Below are 18,473 nucleotides of genomic sequence, written 5' to 3' on the forward strand. Positions count from 1 at the left end.
GAGGAAATGCAAATGTGTGTTTGACGCTTTTGAACACAAAAATTTGGGGCTTTTGACCGTTCATGTCAAATTTTATGCCTGTGGGTACATGTACAACAGAAATTGCAGCTGAAATTTTGGGTTTTCTCATGTAATGTGATGCACATGTCCTTGAAACAGCTGTAATCAGTTGGATAATGCTGTAGCACTTGGTTTGGTGCTTCTGAAAACTTAATTACAGATCTGAAATCTGTACTTCTGCGTGGTCATTTATCGCGGATTGGTACTTGTTTGTACCTTCGTCACTTGGGTGACAGTTTGGGCCTGCATTTGCTGGTTTTTTGGTCACATTTGGGCTAAAAATCATGACTGGCAGCAATGACAGCAGTAATTTGATGCACATAAAGAAGCTTGAAGGCACACATAATTTTGTAGTGTGGCAAAAACAATGCTACAATATCTTGTTACAAAAGAAGGAGGCAAAGCTGATCAAAACCAAAGGGGCAAAGCCTGCGGACATGGATTAGGACGATTGGGATGAGTTGAACGAGCTTGCATGATCAACCATAGAGCTATCGATTTCTGATGCCTTGCTCTTCAACATTGAAGGTTTGGATTCTGCATATGCTATATGGACTAGATTGGAAGAACTATATGCACAGAAGAGTGCTGCAAGCAAAGTGTATTGGCTGAAAAAGCTTATGGATTTGCGTATGAAAGAAGTACAGCAATGTCTACTCACTTGAGTGAGTTTAACTCCATTTTCAGCCAGCTGGTTGCCTTGAAGTTCATGATTGATGAGGAATTTAAGGCTACTTTCTTGCTTTGTACTCTACCAGAGAGTTGGGATACATTCAGGACTGCTATGAGCAATTCTAACGCGATCCTTTTGTATGCTGATGTAGAGAGTGCTCTACTCATGGAAGAGATGAATCGGCACAACAATGCATCCAGTAAGTCTACCAGTACTTTGCATACTAGGGGCAAATCACAGCAAAAGGGCAAATATGATGGCAAGGGATGCAGTAAATCACGTGGCAAAGATGTTGAATGCCATCATTGTGGCAAGAAGGGTCACTTTAAATGTGACTGCTACAAATGGAATAAAGAGAAAGGAAAAGGTAAGAAGATAGATGATAGCAAGGAAGAGAAGAAGGACAGTCAGCCTAAGAAGAGCAATGTAAAAATTGAAGAGGTGAATGTAGTCACTCATGACAGTGACAGTGGAAGTGACGTACTCTTTGTCTCTTCACACTTTGGTCCACATGCTTTACTTGCAGATACAGATGATGACATGCATACCTAGATTCTTGATTCAGGTGCTTCCTTTCATGTCACCCCTCATCGTGAGTGGTTCTCCGTCTATATAGGGGGTCGACATGGTGTTGTCCATCTTGGGGACAACTATGCATGTGAGATTGCAGGTATTGGCAGTGTGCAGTTACAGTTTCAACATGGCTCTCTCTTTACACTTCAGCATGTACGGCATGTACCTCAGATTAAGAAGAGCTTGATTAGCACAGGGCATCTAGATGATGATGGTTTTTATATCACCTTTGGTGATGGAAAATGGAAGATCTGTAAGGGATCTAGGATTATTGCTAGAGGTTGCAAGAGTGATAATTTGTATCCACTTCATGTATCTAGTGTGCGTGACCATGTTGTTGCCGTGACTGAGCAGCCAAGCGTTTCTTTGTGGCATGATCGGTTGGGACACATGAGTCAAACAAGAATAAAAGTGCTTTCTCGTTTGGGTTACTTGCCTTGTCTTCGTTATGCTGATTTTGAGCATTGTGATCATTGCATTTATGGCAAACATGCACAAACATCACATAAAAAGTCTCTTTCTTTGAAATCTTCTCCTCTAGAGTTAGTATATTTGGATGTATGTCAAATGCCAGGATTATCTTTAGGGAAAAAGAAATATTTTCTCACCTTTGTTGATGATGCTACACAGAAAGTATGGGTTTACCCTATTCGTAGCAAGGATGAAGTGCTTGGTAAGTTTAAAAAATTCTTGGCATTGGCTGAAAATCAGACAAATAAGACACTTAAGTGTCTTCGCTCTGACAATGGTGGGAAATATGTGTCCAAGGCCTTTCAGGCATTTTGTGACAGCAAAGGGATAAAGAGGGGGCTCACTGCCCTTCATAATCCGCCCCAAAATGGAGTTGCAGAGCGTATGAATCGGACCGTACAGGATAAGGTCCGTACGATGCTGTCTCATGCTGCATTATCCCATGGTTTTTGGGCAGAGGTTGTTATGACACCCGTTCACTTAATTAATCGGTCATCAAATAGGTATTTGGGGGGGGGGGGGGGAGGGAAAGCAACAAACTTGAGCCAAAGTCCTGTAAATGCATTTTCCTAGGATATGGTGACGAGGGTGAAATGGGGTATAAATTGTGGGATCCCGTGAAAAGGAAAGTAGTACGCAGCAATGACGTTATCTTCCGGGAAGATCGCATACACAAATAGCCCGAAAAGACTGAGGAGGACCGTAGGGTTGTATTCTGGGAAGAAATACCTTTTGGACAGCAAAATGTGCCCGTTGTACACCAGCAAATACCTGCTGTAAATGAACCTGAAATTGCAAGAAATGATACTGGAAATGATCAGCCAGCTATTGCCCATGAAAATGAGCCATTACATGTGCAGGAACAGCCAGGACAACAAGTTGTTAATGTTGATTTGCAGGCTGAAATGCCAGGACAGGATGCTGAAAATGGAAATTTACAGGAACAGCCAGCAAACAATGACCATTGGGTTAGGAGATCGTCTAGGGCTACCAGACAACCTGAGAGATTTGTTCCTTGTGCAATTAATATGGTTAATTATGTCATGTTGACAGACTGTGGTGAACCATCTTGCTTCAAAGAAGCAATGGATAGACAGGATAGCAAGAAATGGTATAAAGCCATGCTGTCAGAGATGGAATCGCTTGAAAAAAATGGCACTTGGGACCTGGTGCAGTTGCCATAAGGGCAGAAAACCCTTCCATGCAAATGGGTTTACAAGATGAAGGTCACTTCTGGTTCCTCACCAAATTTCAAAGCAAGATTGGTTGCAAAAGGGTACAAGCAGGAGCATGGAATTGACTTTGATGAGATTTTCTCTAGTCAAGATGACTACATTGAGAACCATTTTGGGCTTGGTTGCAGTTGAGGATATGGAGCTTATATAGATGGATGTAAAGACTGCGTTTTTACATGGGGATCAGCATGAAGACATATATATGCAGCAGCCTGAAGGGTTTGTTGAACAAGGGAAAGAAAAAATGGTATGTAAACTCAAAAGGAGTTTGTATGGGCTGAAACAAGCACCAAGAGAATGGCATCATAAGTTTGATACATTAATGCAGTCCCAAGGCTTTCACAGAAGTCAAGTGGATCACTACTTGTACACCAAGAAGGCAGCAGATGGCAGCCTGATTATCTTGGGTTTGTATGTTGATGACATGCTGATTGCTGGCTGGGATACTCATGCCTTGGATTCATTGAAGCAGAGTCTTCATGGCAGCTTTGACATGAAGGATCTAGGTGATGCAAATCACATTCTTGGCATGCGAATACTCAGAGATAGATCTAAAGGCTTACTCTATGTATCTCAGTAGGAGTATATTTCCAAAGTTTTGCAGCATTTCAATATGGAGTGGGGGGAAATAATTGGGGTTCCATTGCCTCCATATGTGAAACTCACTGCAAAGGACAGGCCTACATCTGATGATGAGAGTCTGAAATGGCCAAGATACCATATGCTTCAGCTGTTAGCAGTTTGATGCATGCTATGGTTGCTACACGTCCTGACATTGCCTTTGCAGTGGGAGTGGTCAGCAGATACATGGCAACCCCTGGCAAGAAGCATTGGGATGCAGTGAAAGGTATTATGAGATACCTCAAAGGCACAAAGGAGTTGTGCATCTGCTTTGGAAAGCAGAAGACATCTCTTGTTGTCTTTACGGATGCAGACTATGCTGGTCATGCGGACTGTAGGAAGTCCACTTCTGGGTATGCGTTTACTTTCACAGGAGGAGCAGTCTCTTGGATCTCCAGGCTACAAAAGTGTGTTGCATTGTCTACTACAGAGGCAGAGTATATGGTTGCCACTGAGGCATGCAAGGAGGCTTTATGGCTTTCACGTCTGGTGGGAGAGCTTGGTATCACAAAGTTACTTGTTCTCCATTGTGATAGTGAGAGTGCTATCATGCTAGCACGGAATCTTGTCTATCATGCAAAGACAAAGCACATATGGGTGAAGTACCACTTCATTAGAGATGTACTTGACAGCAAGAGCATTGAGCTTGTCAAAGTGCATACAAATGATAATCTTGCAGACGTTCTGACCAAGGGTCTTTCAGCAGAGCGGTTTGCTCATTACTGACAGATGATGGGAGTTGGATAGATATATATCTTTCTAAAACCTAAAGTGGTACACTGGTCATTGTACCAAAAACATGCTCACACTCTACACTGCTTGCTTTCACGCTCGCTCTCTCTCTCTCTCTCTCTCTCTCTCTCTCTCTCTCTTTGTGTGTCTCTCATTGCGCATACGACAGTCTGCCTCGATCTCCATGCCTACTCGATTCCTACTTTTTCGACACCAAACGCTCGACACTGTGTTAAGGGAAGTTTATGCTATCATCAGAGGTGAATTTGGGGCTGATATCTTCAGCCATATTCAAAGAATTAGCTACAACAATGTTCTTTTAATTCATTTCTTACTCTACAGAAGACATCTTGTCAAAATATGTAAGTATTATGTGCCCCTATGGTAGGGCAATGTTTGTAGATCATTCATAGATGCTTTGAGTTGAATTAAGAGGAGCTTTTTCTCTTATTTCTTGGATGTGGTAACTTGTCCTTATCAAGAACTCAATTTGAAGCTCTCTTGAAGCAAGTCTCTTTGCCCTACAAGCCTTGTAATTGACTCATAAGCTTTTGTCCCTAACAGTGTACATTGAATGTAATCATGCAAAGTTGATTGATGCTATGGCATCATGTATGAATGATGGGATGCATAGTTGTTTATGATACATGACAGCATATTGTACTTGATTTTATAATTTGTGATTGCTCTTACAGTCAAGAAAACAAGCTTGATTTGAGTTAGAACTTATGAGATAATACTCTTGTGATCTTTGCTAAGAACATGCAGTTGGAAGCTCTATTAACATCTTCAAGGACTTGGCTTGAAACCTTCAACCCGTCTCTTATCTCTACCATCTTCGGAGTCTAAGCTCTTGAACCCCCCATACATTTTTCTCTTTCCCTCAAACCTTTGTGATTGACCGTGAAGTACCTCTTGAATCTTTAAACATTCACTGTAATCTACTTATCTCTTGAATACACATCTCTATCTATCTTGTCTAGTTTTCTTACCAAACCCTTGTGGTGACCTTCAACCCTATGTGATGCGACAGCGCGTCATTATAATGTCCTTGGGCAAGTGCAGACTCCTCTCATGGAAGAGATTTATGATGGACCAAAGGGGTTTTTTGAGGCTCTTTTTTATACTTCGGATGTGCGTGCTCGCATTATACAACGTATTCCTTTGTTTTTGGACTTTCAGCTGGTCCATATGGTCCCATGAAGGCCTATGGCTGAGTTTTGGGAGGTTCTTAGGCAGATATGCCCAATTTGGATAGAGGTAGTTAATTTTCTTGCACATGTTTGGAGACTTTTTCCGTTGGTTTTGAGATCCCTTGACGAGGTGTTGGTGGAGCCTTGTTTGGCCTCCCGTAAAAGGAACATGGCTTGTATGCTTTGGGACATTGGGAAACCTCGACCTACTAAAAATCATTTTGAGGTTCTTAGGTTGCAGACGTTGGTTTTTGAGCTCGAATGGGAGACATTTGCTAGACACTGCTTTCAATGTGGCCAATTGTGCCATTTTATTTTTGAATATGATAGTAGCCTTGAGGTTTTGCAGCGTTCTTTGGACCCTGACATGAATATGCAATGCAAGAGCGTAATCTTGAGCCTTTGACTTAGGAGCAAGATGTTGCTCCTCTTGTGCCTCTTGGCCTGCATGGACATGATAATGGAAATAATGATGTTTCTTAGGTTGGTATTGAGCATGAGTCGCATTCAGTAGGTTGGGATATACCTCCTCAAGATGATTTATGGATCACTGTGGTTAGATGCAATGCTCGAAAGAAATCTCGTTCAACTCTTGCTTACCTATCTCCTCATCCTGTGACTCCGACTTTTCAACGTAGGGATAGGGTTTTTACATGAAACCTCAATCTTTGTGTATACCTGTAGTTGGTGTGGTTGATAAAAGTGCTTCTAATTCTGCTTTGCGCTTTGATGCTCGTGGGAGGCTTTTGCCCCCTCGGAATGTTTTCCGTTTTCAGCAACTGTAGTTCCCTTCTCGTGCTTCCATTGCTAGTGTGGAGAGGGCGGATCTCGTGGATGTGATTTATAGTGAGATGGAGAGATTTCAGGCTGCTAAAGCCACATATGTTAAAGGGAAAGCGAGGATTAAGTAGTTCTCTCTCTTTTTGTTTATCATGAGACTTGCTTTATGGAATGTTAAAGGCAATTCTTCTGGCAATAAGAAATATTGATTGTGGAGAATTATTTTTGCTGGTAATTGGGATGTTTTTTGTGCCGTGGAGCATAAACATGCTTTGGTAGGTTCTTCTTATGTATATAAGGATTATACAGTGCTTTTTAGTGGACAAGCTCCACATAAATTTGGAGTTATGTTGGTTGTTTGATCTTCCTTGCAACCATCCTTACTTTCTCAAGATACTCGTGGTAGATTTTTGATGCTGAAAATCATATATGAGGATGAGGTTTTGTGATTGGTGGGTGCGTATGCTCCTTCTACTGCTTGGGAATGTTGTCAGCTTTGGGATGACTTGCACTGCCTTTCCATGGCTCGTCAAGGTTTTGTTATGGGTGATTTTAATGCATGCATATTTGCGGATTAGGCGACTTCACCTCACTCAGTCATGGATGGTCTTGAGCGCTAGGCTTGAGATGCACTAGTAGTTGTGTCTTTGAAACAAGACATGTGGTCTTGGATGCATCCTTTACAGTCTGGATATACTTATTGCTCTCTTCAACATCTAGATACTTGGGGCAGACTTGATAGGATATATATTTGTTAGAGCGATTCTTTCTTCCAGCAATGATTGATATGTGGGTGGAGTGACATCATGTCTTGTCAAATCAGTATCCCTTGGTTTTGGAATTGACTCATAGACTAGTTCATGCCTTTAAGGCTATGCTTCCTCATTTTCCTCTACGTTTCAATTAATCTTTTTCGCTGCAAAATCAGTTTTTGGAGTGTATCCAGTAATTGATTGTTTCTTTTAGCTCGAGGATTCTATCTGGGGGTACAGAAGCATGGGCTGTTTTTAGGGATAATGCATGTGCGTTGTTGCGACAATATGGTATTCAGCATGTGTATTCTTTTTGAGTTGAACTGCGGCAGTCACAAACTTTGTTGGCTTACTCGTTGTCTTTGTATCAATCAGGGGATACTATTGATGACTTAGATACATGCATTGAATGATTGAAATGTACAGTTCAATTTCTTCAAGAGGAGGAATATACAAAATACAAATTGTTGGCTTGAGCAGAAGCTTTGCATGATAATAACTATCAATCTCATCAGTTCTTTGCTCGTTTATGCCAGAAATATGCTTAGGAAAATATTGTGTGTTTATTGGATGAGCAAGGTGACATGGTTTACTGAACCTGTCTCCATCATTCAAATGCGCATTGACTATTATAAATACTTTGTTGGGTCCATAGGAGATTCTTTCTAATGTTGTTCTCTCTGCTCGTCGATACATTTGTGACTCGGTTAGTAATTAGGTTAAGCTTGAATGGGTTGATGGAGGTTGACATCTTAGCGGTAGCTGAAGTGGAGGATGTGCTGTCCCATTTACCACGTAGGAAAAGCCTTGATTGGGATGGGCTTCCTAATGAGTTGTTTTCAGCCCATGTTGAATAGTTTAAGGACCCATTAACTCATTTCTGTCAACAAGTTTTGAATTTTGGTTTGATGCCTTTAGATTGGAAGATTGCAGTGATTCGGTTGTTGCTAAGGTTTCTTCTTTGACTTCCTTGAAACAATGGAGACCCATTTCTATTATGGGTTCTTTGTATAAAATCTTTTCTAAAATCATTGCCAATAGATTGCAGAAAGTAGTTCTATACTTGGTTCATCCTCGTCAATATGGTTTCATTAAGGGACGGAATATCATGTATAACATTTTGAATGTTCTACTGAGGATTGATTATGCAAAGCCTCTAGCCAGCAGGTTGTTATGCTTCAGCTTGATCTTGAAAAGGCATTTGATCATGTTAGCTAGTTTTTATTGCGACAGCTGATGTCTACCATGGGCTTTGGTCTTCACATGTCTTCTCTTGTTGATACCATTAGTCAGGGTGCTGTGGCACGTATTATACTTAATGGGGGGATCATTGATGAAATTGCCTTGTCTCATTTGTTGGGAATAAAGGGCCATCGTGCCTTTTATATGTGCACGGGTGTGAACGCACCCTTAGCACATTGTACTTTCTATATATATATATATATATATATATATATATATATATATATATATCTATCTATCTATCTATCTAAAAACCTAAAGTAGTACACTCGTCATTGTACCGAAAAACGTGTTCACTCTCTACTCTGCTCTTTCGCACTCTCTCTGTCTCTCACTATGCATACGACAGTTTGCCTTGGTCTTCGTGCCTAATCGAATCCTACAAACTGGTATTAGAGTGTAAGGTGCTGCAAACGGTCGTCAGGTTGAGGTAGAAGACCAGAGCTGGCAAGAGACATCTCAAAGGCGAGCAGGAGAGTTGGAGGCAGGCCCGTGTGCTGGAGAGACAGTCGACCGGTGCAGCATCTAACAATGACTGTAGGTGATGATTGACTAGCATGGTCCAGTAGGCGACAACGTGGCAGGTGTGGACCAGTGGGTGCGACATCTGCAGGGAACAACGACCAAGCGAGAGGGCATGCGGGCACCAAACACGCTGCGCCAGCGACGAGGCGTCAGTGTGTGGCGTCGTGGGACGGCGGTCAGGCAGGCGCCCTGACGCGGATAGGTCACGCGACCTGCCCCATAGCTCAATGGGGCCACAATTTTCAAAAAATTTCTTGAATATTTTCCTTGGCCTAACGCGGGGGGTTCGCGCGCGCACAACTACGAAAGGTCAAATTTGTGCAATTTTGGCCCAGAAAGTTGGGGCTTCGCCAGACTGAGCATTGTTTGTGAAACATTGAGGCATCTACATTGAAATTGCAGACATTGTGCGCATTTAAATTGGGGATTTCGCCAAAATTGTTGAAATTTTTCTCATTTGAGTGAAATTTCTCAACATTTGACCTGGAAAATTTGGGGCTTTTCCCAGATTTAGGGAATTCGTTGCAGGACAAGCAAATCTGTCTCAGAAATTGCAGGAATTTGTGACATTTTGTCCTGAACATTTGGGGCTTTTAATGTACATGTGCAAATTGGGCTGAAATTTACCCAATTTCTCGACATTGAGGCACATTGGACCCTGTGCAATTTGGGGCTTTTGTGATTTGGGCAAAATTTGTGCAGCATTTGGTCATTTTATGTACATGCAGGTTGAATTCCGCGCAATAGAGCATAGCTCCCCGAAATGGTGTTTTCGACTAGCTGAAACAGAAATGGTAATGGCCCGAAACGCATTTTGAGATAGGGGTTTTAGGATAGGCAAGGAAAAATCCTAGTTTTGGGTTGTTTTGGTTATTCTGCCTCCTTGCGTGCAGTTTGCATTTGCTTTCCTCTACTCTCCACCCTTTTTTACTGTTACTTACTCTCCTTAGCTGCTGCTGCTATTCGATTCCCCCCTTTAGATCTATAATTGTCTACAGCCCTAAACCCTAAAACCCTCATCCTTCGGCTTCTTAATCCTTTTCCTTTCTTGTCCACATTATTTGCAACTATTTTCTCTCAAACTTGAAATTGTTTTCCCTTGAATTTGTATGATGTAGAGTGACTCTTTAGATCATAGATGATAGTAGATACATTGTGATTTATACTACATGGATGTGAGAATTGATATCATGATCATTTTGGCAGTACATTGTGTACTATACTTTGTAGACTTATTGATTCATGGATCATTGGCATTTGGATGATGTTGCATGTATTTATTTTTCATGTCACTGTCTAATGAGTACTCTCCTTTTTGAGTCTATATGACATAAATGATAATATGAGTCTATGATTGTTTAGTGTTGACATCATCACTCATGGCCTATTGCAGTCTTTCATATTGAGTTTTGAATCTTAATCTTGAAAGTTTTTGAAACTCATGGATTGTGATTCTACAAACTTTGGTAGAATCGTGTATACTTGTTGAATCTCTTCTAATGTTATATGCATCCTCTATATTGTTGAGGAGTTCAAGTATTTTGGTGTAAAGGTTCAAGTTACAAATGATATTCCCCTTTCATATATGCTTAATATTAAAATATCTGGAAATAGATAAAATCCATTTCTTTGTTTCACTATTTCAGCCTCAGGTTGAAACTCTATTTCATGACTCTGAAACGTGTTTTCCTTTCTCCATTTCCGAAACTCCAAGCAACTATGTTGTAGAGAAATTGGTAAATTGTGCATTGGGCAATCTCTGTGTAGTAGAGGTTTCATGAAATACAAGTTAAAGAAATACTGCAAGGGGTGCCAATTTGGGGTCAAGTGTTGGTTGCTTCCAAATTAACTTGTCTATAGCAAGGCAAGGAGAGAAGACATAATTTGTACCCTTAAGAACTTCAAATCAAGGGGCAAATCCGGGGATTTTGCTGCTGGTCATCCATGTGAGAGTGCGCTGCGAAAGAAGGAATACGAACACCGAGGGAGAGAGAGAGAAAGCAGAAAATAAGGAAGAGAAATCTGCACTGACTGAAATGAATGCTGAATACAAACGGGAAGGCAGAAGGAGACTGATCAGTCCCTGCACGCAGCCCACAGCGTCAGTGAGGGCACCAAATCAGGCTGATGATGATGGCAGCAGCACCACGGGGGAGAAGAAGTGTCGGAATCTGCAAGAAGACAAGTGATCAAGTGGGGAGAGGGGCTGCCTATAAATAGGCAAAAGAACAAACCCTAAAAATGCTCTAAAATGGGCGCCCCACATCAGTGACCAAAAAAGTGGCCGGGCAGCCAATGGCTGCTCACTAAAAGAGGCCAAAAAGAATTACACATCCTAAGACAGCCAGTCGACAGTGACTAGCCTCCCCCATCATAACACATGACGGACATGTTAGAGCTCCTAATGTCCTCGTCTGACTCAGACTGAGGCTCACAGGCAGGAGATGACAAGGCATGACAAACATGACTGCTAACACCCCCTCTAAGATCCTGGATGTGGCTGAAGGCCGAAGAAGAAATAGATCCTGGGGTGGCAAGAGGAATGCCAATGTCGATGAAGTTCGTCGATGTAGACTGCCGCTGCAGGAGCTCCTCATGATCTTGGGAATCCCCCTCTAAAACACTAGGGGCCAGGGAATCCACAGCTGCATCACCAAGATCGTCCCCCGCTAAAAGGGATGGGGGGTACAAGGGAACCACTGGAGGAGGTGGGGGATGGGAAGGAACCTGTGCAATAGAAAGTGCACAAGCGGGAACAGGTGTAGCAATAGACTGCCTCGGAGGACCCTGCATCAAAGAAGGGGAATGGAGCCTGTAAAGCCCGCTCTCCTGCCAACCTGTAGATAAGACACCTCCTGTAAAAGAATCCTCAGTAACAACGGCATGCTCGGTGAAGATCACTCGTGTGCCAAGCCTCGTAAGGCCATAAACTGAGAGGAGAGAAAGGCCCAAATCTGGAACATGTAGGGCCTGTGAAAAGGAGCTCGAAGGTCGGTCGGTAAACAAAGGCAATGTGCCAACACCACTAATAGGCACCGATAAAATGTCACCAACAGTGATTGAACCCTCTAACGGACGGAGATCTTGTAACAAATCACCTCGGGGAGTCATATGGCTCGAAGCACCACTGTCCACTAACCAAGGCTACGCAGAAGACACTGCAGCCACGGAAGAAGGATCCTCCTCCAAAGCATGGATATGAAGGAATACTGACTCATGGGTAACAGCTGGTGTAGAGGTAGAAGAAGGCTCCGATGTAGATCCACCCTTTGCTCCCAGACGAAGGTGAGGGTACTTCTTCCAGCATTTCTTCTCGGGATGTGTCCCTTTCCCACAGTGTGGGCACTTCGGTCTCTCTGAATCTGAGTCAGAGCTTGAAGAACTGTCCTTCTTCTTAGCCTTTGACTTCTTCTTCTTCTTCTTCTATTCTCTCGAACTTGCAACAAAGGCTCTAGTGGAGTCGGATCCACTAGCACTGACCTCTCTGAGTCGCTCGTCATGCTCCAAGACAAGCGGGGATAGCTCCTCCAATAGAAGGTGGGCACGGGTCCTCGAAGTAAGAAGGTTGGTGTAGAAGACATCAAACCGAGGCGATGGCAGCTGAGCCAAGAGAATCATAGCCATGTCTTTAGAAGATATCGTCCGACCGAGGGATGCAAGCTTATCCCTCATATCCTGTAATCTGTTGATGTGGTCCTTCATGGAAGGACTATCATTAATAGCGAGTATCCGCAACTTCTTTTTGAGAGATATCCGGTGGGCAAACGTCTTCTGTTGATAGAGAGACGCGAGCTTTCTCCACACGTCTGCTGCAGTCTTCAACCTGTGAACATGAACAAGGACAGAATCCTACAAACTCAGAAAGAGGAAAGATCTGGCTCTAGAATTGAGCTGATCCCATAAGGTTGCACGATCCATAGATGTTCCATCGGCGGGATCCACCTTAGGCCAGGGAATAGGAACAGAAACAAGCTCCCAAAGATCGAAGGAGTCCAAGATACATTCCACCTTGCAGGACCATAGAGAAAAGTTGGAGCCATCCAACCGGTCCTCTTTGGGCAGCTGAGGAAGTATGGGTACTTGTACAAGGGGTACCAAAGGCTGCATCTTCGGCCCACTGGAAGGGGCTCGCCGAGATACATGAATAGAAGGGGGACGGGAAAGAGGAATAGACTCCAGACGACGGTCCTCGTGATAGAAATCACGCCTCCGTTCAGATGAGTGTCGAGACAAAAGCTCGTCATCTGAGTCATCAAAGCTCGTAAACCGATGAGAAGACATCTTCGATATCTGCAAACACCAAAATACAACAAGGGAAGGTTGCCAGTACAGAAACACAAACACCAGAAGCTCTTGAGCTGGCCGCCTTGCACAGAACACAAGGATGATGTCACACACAAGTGCTAACGATGCAATCACCATAGAAAAACAACCGCCTGCCTCAAAATGCAAGTAGGAATGAGATCGCCAGCTTGGAGGAGTGCCGCCAGAGGTTGAACGCAGCCACAGAAGCTGAAAACACAAATTTGGGGATGACGCCAGCATCAAACGCAAATAGGTTGACACCAAAACAGGCCGCCTTGATCAAGGAGATGGTGCAGAAAGTGACGCCTCAGCTGTTGGAGACGTCTTGACCAGCAAACACAAGGTTGTGGGTGTTCTCCCGCGTAAATCTCAGCTCCGTGTACTCTCCTTCGGCTCTGATACCATGTGAGAGTGCGCTGCGGAAGAAGGAATACGAACACGAGGGGGAGAGAGAAAGCAGAAAATAAGGAAGAGAAATCTGCACTGAATGAAATGAATGTTGAATACAAACGGGAAGGCAGAAGGAGACTGATCAGTCCTTGCACGCAGCCCACAGCGTCAGTGAGGGCACCAGATCAGGCTGATGATGATGGCAGCACCACCCCGGGGGAGGAGTGTCGGAATCTGCAAGAAGACAAGTGATCAAGTGGGGAGGGGGGCTACCAATAAATAGGCAAAAGAACAAACCCTAAAAATGCCCTAAAATGGGCGCCCCACATCAGTGACCAAAAAAGTGGCCGGGCAGCTAGTGGCTGCCCACTAAAAGAGGCCAAAAAGAAATACACATCCTAAGACAGCCAGTCGACAAGGCCTCCCATCTTCTGGAGGATTTGCTACAATTCTAGGTGTATTGCAAAGGGGTCCCAATTTTGGGTTCAATTGGGTGCCGCTTGTTTCTCGAGGTGGTAGTGTGCGAAGTTCATTTTATGTACTTGGTAATCAGGTATATCACCACCCTCTTCGTCAAGGTGGGCTGATTTAATGGTTTTATTACCAAGATGCATAAATTGCATTTAGTAGATGGGCGGCAAACTTGAGGCATTGGATTGCAAGTAATTTGCTGAATTTTTTCTCAGCTGTAGTAAAATTCAGCACACATGTCTTTTTCAAGCAATGAATAAACATTATGGTGTTGCCTTATTAGAAGACAATGAAAATAATGCAATGCCAGATTATGGAATGGGCTCTTAGTATGGGTAGCTTGGTGTGAATATTCATTTTGTTCACAAAGTTGGAACTTAAATCCATGAAGATGCTGAAAATTTGCAAGAAGAAGAAGAAGATTTTGATGCAAAGTTTAAGGGTCACTTGATTATAGCTATGGATACTTGATCAAAGTTCACTAAAGACCCATGTTTTGCTGAGTTTATGCAGTCACCTAGTAAGAGTAGGAAGGGTGAGAGAAGGAAAGACAGCTTCTAATGCTTCAGAATAAAATGTATCACTAAAATTGCATGTGGTACAACCTAATATGTATCCAACACATCGAATCAATAGATGCAAATTCTTGATTTGGGGCAAAGACAACAAGTACATGGGATTGGAAATGCAAACACTATGCCTTTTGGATGACAAGGTATCCATCCAAATATGGGACATCCATGGTACTTTAAAGGTGGATCCATATTTCATTCTATGGTTGGTTATGGTACTGTTTCTTTTGGTATGTGTGGCATGAATGTTTTTGGTATACAACTAGATAATGCACGGAATGCATGGGCAAAAAGCATCCAAGAATGGTATGTGGAATGCAAAAAGTCATGTATAGGCACATCGAAATAGTTTCCGATATGCAAGCATGAATGTTTGGTAATGCATTTGGTGCTTCTAATATGTTTGGTACACAAGGTATTGGGGGTAGTCAATAGATGTAATATTTTAAGTTGGAATACTATTTCTTTAGTAATTTGAAAGTTTTGAGGATCTAGGTAAACCAAGGGTAAAAGGCCTAGAACCTAGTGCGGATTTTGGGGTAAGTAAGGTTAGAGGAAAAGTTTGTTAACTTTACTTGGGGAAGTTTCAAAATTTCTCATCTATGGATGAAAAATGGATGGAAGAGGGTGACTTGCTAGATCATTCTTTAGTTGTTACAACTTTACCTCCATGCATTTCGGTTAGAGCAGATACTAGATTCGGCTCATTGAGGTTCAATAGAGCAAGAGGTTTAGAGTACAGCCTAATACTCAAGGGAGAGTTAGCATTTCGACTCCTAGTGATGGATAGCTCATGTATTTAGTGGATCTTGGATGTCCTTTGCTTGCATCTAAGGTATTGTTTGTTGACATTATTTCTACAATTGGGCTCATTATTTAGTGTACTATAATGGGCCAAACACCCGTCACAAGGGCTGGTGTCCCCACCTATGGGAATAGAGTCCAAGTGTATTGACCATATGAGATAAGGCATAGTGGAGCTCCCAAATCCTCTGTTACACGGCTTTCAGCCACCCTAGCCTAAGGGTGCATTTACAGCTGGTCACAAAAGTGATCCAAGGCTAAAACCAATGCTAGGGGATCAAGGGGCTTTAGCACTGATTGTCTTGAAGTCTCTTGGTACCTTCATGTACATAAAATGTTGCATGGTCTTGGCTGTTTTTATTCTTTCCTATTTAGTTGTTAATCTCTTGAATTCTTTGGGCACCTTCAAGTACATAAACGTTGCATGGACTTGGCTGTTTGTGGGCTTTCCTTTGTAGTTGTAATATTTCGTGTAATGCTGATTGTCTCGAATTCTTTCAGTACCTTCAAGTACATAAAACATTGCATGGTCTTGGCTGTTTGTAGGCTTTCTTTTGTAGTTGTAATAGTTCTTGTATATTGTGCGAGAATTCAACTATAGATTGCATTTTCACTTGTTTGAGTCCAAAAAAAGTTGGTGGTTTTGGCTCATAGCTGTGCATAGCATGGAGGCTTTATCTTGAGCTAGGTGCTTTGTATTTTTATAAGCAAACTCAGTCTGCGGAAGGTGACACTCCCAATCAGATTGGTGATGGGAAATATGTGTGAAGCATATCTTTCCATTGTTTGTTTCGTCAGTTTGGTCTGGCCATCAGTTCTACCACTCTTCAATGAGGAGAGAGATAGTGAATCCCCTATTTCTGGATGACCTTTGGGCAGAAATAAAATTGTGTCATGCACCATACTCGGGCTTTTCATATATTTGGGCCTTTGTTAATCATACATTGTTGCTCATTGCCTTATTCCCTTTTGCACTTTCGCTCCTCATTAACAGCAAGGGTTTATTGGCATTGTGACATTAGGATGATATTTCATTTTGTACATTATGTGTCACTCTCTCTTGACAACTCCATTTTGAAATGAAAGTAACGAGTTTGTCAGTTGATGCTGGATGGCCTTTTATGAAAGATGAAGCTACTGGATTGAGGTCTTTGACTAGAGTTGCCAGAGTTAACATGATTTACCCAGTTGCTTCTTCCACTTACCTCTGCAGTTGCAGTAATATATTAGTTGTTCTAGCAACATTTTTACCAGTGCCAATTGTCTATTCAAGAATCAAGAAGATAATATTAAGTGTTTCACCTCACCCGTTGTATAAACTATGTTCCAGAAGTTACTTATGTTGAAGCTGTTTTAACATAATGATTATTATGTTCTGAAGATATATTCAACTGTATGCTGTGCTGGATGGTTTTGCAGATGAGTTGCAACAAAGGACAACGGATTCAGCTGTCATGGGTTTTATGTACACCCTGCAACAAACAGGGTCTCATGTTTACCTGTGATATATGCCATGCGAGGGTATCCTATACCATGTTAAGTCTTTCAGAGATACAAAACAGGGCTAACTCCCTTTATCTAGTGGGTTTGTGGCCCAAAGTCTCAACATGAACTTGTTATGTGTAGGATGCAGCTACAGAGTAACTGTCCCTGTATGTCTGACATGAAAAATACAGATTGTGCATGTTGGTGCTGAAATGATGTTTCTCAGAATATTGTACACTAGAAAGAAACATGTGTGTAAGTACTGTGGTAACTCAAAGGTTGCACATTTTGGAGCATTCTTGTAGGTGGTTCCAACCATAGCCAAAAGATTGTGACGTAAAGAAGATGACAGTCCTTGTATTTTTCTTGGATGAGCATCGAAGTTGTTCTTCTTGCACCAAAACAGTTTGAAAGAAACATTGTCTTATTTTCTTGTCGTTTTTCAATGCAATCATTGCTGTAAAAGTCTTGCATTGAAGTGCCTTAGTTTTCTATCCTCTTTAATAGTTAAACCTTTGATGGGCTAGTTACAGATTTTTTGGGTGGTACTCATGCAGTCTTATGTTGTGTTTTGCATGTACTTGCACAAGGCTATTCTGGTTCTCCAGTGAAAGCTGAAGCTCATGCCAGCTTGCCTTCTAGCTCCCAAATTGGAAACTTTACAGTGTGGTTCACCTTTTCTTTTGTTGTGTAGTTAATGTCTGCATAAACATGCAGCATAGGGATGGCTGTCACTCAGCTCAGAAATTGATCATTTACATATTTACATAAGTTAAGTGGGGTTTGCATGGATAAGCTTAAGAGTCCCAAATATGATATCCTATTGGTTGGAGCTTGAGCTCAGTTTTGATATTTTTGGTTCAAATCTTGCATAGTGCATCTCATGGTTATGCACATTTATTCACAGGGTGTGCTAATGTAAGTCCAGACTCTTGGCCCCTCAAAGGCTCAGATGTTTTCTCCTTGATAGTGTCACCGCGAGGCACCGAGTGATCAGGCCTCACTGCTCATTTGGGCCGTGAACTATCTTATCTGCACATGGGCACTGTGCCTGCCCAAAAAAAAGAGGGGGGAAAAAAGGGGAAAAATCCCAATACTGGTGGAAAATGGCCTCCTTTGCAGTTTGCCATTAAGCACACTATCATATGCCCATCTCTTGTGAGCTAATTACAAGTAAGCTTGTGAATATTGTGTTGGACGTGAGTTCTGGCAGTATCATAAGTTTTTTCCCCAAGAACTTGGATACATAATTTATCAGTATTGTTTGTGGCAATGGAAGGTGGGTAACTCGTCAGAAGTTTACTGCTGAAGTTGCCTTCACATTGCTAGAATTTGGGAGCATATCATTTGCTGGAGATTCTAAAATTCACATCATTGCTGATCTGAGTTCAGTATGTTTTAGATCAACTGTTTCTGTTTCCTGAAAGAGCATTTCTTTGCAGTCTTATGTTCATAGAAGAGTTGTTTTTGAATGGGCGTGTGCTCATTTTGAATCTTATTCTCAAAATTTCTAATTTACTAATTTATGGCAATATGGAAGGAGACTTTTTTGATGTTTTCAGTTGTTGAAATTGATGGCATACGCCAGC

General features: G+C 42.2%; 1 protein-coding gene across 1 annotated transcript in view; it reads left to right on the plus strand.

Annotated features, from left to right (window-relative positions):
• The window catches only part of LOC148032908 (histone-lysine N-methyltransferase family member SUVH9-like), a 34,033-nt gene extending 15,816 nt beyond the window's left edge, over positions 1–18,217 (plus strand). Inside the window, exon 2 of the mRNA XM_087683601.1 lies at positions 16,819–18,217. The gene's annotated coding sequence lies outside the window, so the exon portion shown is untranslated. The remainder of the gene's footprint in view (positions 1–16,818) is intronic.
• Positions 18,218–18,473: the final 256 nt, after the last annotated feature.

Source organism: Lygodium microphyllum, chromosome 8 (genome assembly GCF_053477565.2).
Source record: "Lygodium microphyllum isolate KBCC chromosome 8, Lygodium_microphyllum_v1.1.10, whole genome shotgun sequence".
NCBI classification, from domain to species: domain Eukaryota; kingdom Viridiplantae; phylum Streptophyta; class Polypodiopsida; order Schizaeales; family Lygodiaceae; genus Lygodium; species Lygodium microphyllum.